Genomic DNA, 2500 nt, shown 5'->3' on the forward strand with positions numbered 1-2500 from the left:
CAGTCAACCTCGACCGGGGATCGAACCTCAGACCTTCTGATTAATGGTAGCACGTCGGACCGGTAGTCAGAAGGTCTAAGGTTTGATCCCCAGGCGAGGTCGAATGATTTTTTGGGATGGTTATTTTTCTTGTATTTTTCTTTCTTTCTTTCTTGCTTTATTTTGTACTTTTCATACACGCTTGTTCAGATATTTATTCTAAACGCTGATAAAGGCCAAGTACTCATTTTACAAATGAGTACGATGAAAGAATATAAATAAATAGACTTTTCCAAAGACTCAACTATGCGCCAAGAGAGGATCGAACCCGGAGCTTTCCGATCCGAAAGCGAGTGTCATACCACATAGCAGCATGAGTTTTTATCTTTAAAAAAAAAAATTCTTATTACAACAACATCGATTGAGGTCGTGACAAATAATTGGTGATTAACCAGACCTGTAAAAAAGAATACGTTGGGATGAGCGTATTTCCATTCCAACAATGAAACAATACCAATTTTGTGTTCACACACCTGTATATAGATACACGTGGACTATGTTAGTTTAATTTAATTAAATTTTTTTTTCCAAATTACAAAAATATCAAGGGCATGCCATTTTGGATGATCAATCAGATAAGTACAAAGATAAGTGCAAATAATTACAACAACAACAAAAATTGAGCTTCTATATTGCGCAATATCCACTTAATGTGCTCAAAGCGCTTTACAAGGGATCCCTGACCAACAGCAACATGCAACATGTAGAACGAAACATGACGCCTGTTAGGCGATATTACAATTTTTCCGACAGAGACAACGTTGTTGACGGCCAGGTACTTATTTTACATCTGAGTACGGTGAGAGAATGTTTAATAAAGAGAATTTTCCAAGAACGCAACTATGCGCCGAGGGAGGCTCGGACTCAGGACCTTCCGATCCGAAAGCGAGTGTCATACCACTAGACCACGACATAGCCGCACGATGTGGACGCATTTCCTTTACAATCCCAAGATTGGCATCGAGGCCGGACAATCTGTTTGGACAACCAACCAGACCTGTCAAATAGTGGCAGTTGTTTCATGTAAATTAACGCGGGACGCCAATAAAACCGTTAAATTTAGAAATTCATTTCATCCTTGATTTCACGAATGAATTAACGCAGACAGCAAGTTACACATAAAATTCTACCCCTCAGACTAAAATAGTAACGCTTAATGAAATCAAGTTTATACCAAATTTAGAATTTACACAATGAGTGACATTAAAAGTATTTTGTAAATTGATGGTCCTCGTATCAAACCTCTGAAGTCTCGATTTTTAGATTTTTACGATCGGTGGATCTAACATTTGAAGTATACATTCGACTTTTGCGCACCATGTTTATATTTAATTTTGGGCGCATCAGACCTCTGATAAGATCAGCGTTCTGATCGGTAACTTTATAGCCTGACACTAGAAGAACCCATTAGGACTTATAGTTTGACGTCATTTTTTTAAAGGTTTGTACACCGTCTAGTGAGTTGTCGTAAGTAGAGCTCAAGGAAACAAGTGATTCCATTGTTGACCTATTGAAAACAACTCACATTTTGTTTTCTTTTGTGGCCAAAGACTTGTCTTTTGACGTTAATTTTAGTCAGTGTGAGGCCGTGGCCTTCGTAAAGTTATGGCCTGATACTGATAAAAAAATGACGTCAAAATGCCAGTCTTTTGCCACAAAAGAAAACAAATCTTGAGTTGTGTTCAATGAAATAACTTATTTCCATGAGCACTACTAACGACAACTCACTAGACGGTGCAAAAACCAAATAATGACGTCAAACTGCCAGTCCTTTTGGGTTTCAGTGTCAGGCTATAGATAGAATGAAGTGACGTCACTCTGGACTTTGTTTTTGTTTTTTGCCATCCACGTTTATGAATTATTCTCACTAAACTGTATTAACCCGACTATAAACGTTTAAGGTTACACATAGTTTGTGTGTTAGTCCGTTATACTTCCGGATGGCAATGTTGTGAACTTCTTAGCCAAGCGCATACTATCTATAACATAACGATGGCTACAGTGTGAGGCTGTGGCCTTCGTAAATTCATGAACTCCTTGGGCTCTATTAAAGAAAACTTATCAGGCACTGCACGAAACATTTAAAAAATGACGTCAAACTATAAGCCCTAGTCGGTTTTAGTGTCAGGCTATAAGTTAACGATGGTTACGGTTAAATAAAACATTATGCACAAAGCTCGTTCTTTGTCTAAATAGAATGAAGTTGTTGTTTTTTTTGTCTGTTTTTATTTGCCATCCACGTTTATGAGTAATTCTCACTAATCTGTATTAACCAGACTAAAAATGGTCAAGGTTACACATATTTTTGTGTGTTGGTCGGTTATATATTTTTTTCTTTTAATTTTCTTTCTTGCTTTGTCTGGCACCTTTCATACACACTTGTTCAGCTCTTTATCTTACACTGGTGCCTGCTCCCCAGTGTCTCACAATGATAATTATTAATGTAAAATAGTTAAATGTC

The sequence above is a fragment of the Berghia stephanieae genome, chromosome 14 (assembly GCF_034508935.2).
Source record: "Berghia stephanieae isolate SIO BIC M18660-M18661 chromosome 14, UCSD_Bste_1.3, whole genome shotgun sequence".
NCBI lineage: Eukaryota > Metazoa > Mollusca > Gastropoda > Nudibranchia > Aeolidiidae > Berghia > Berghia stephanieae.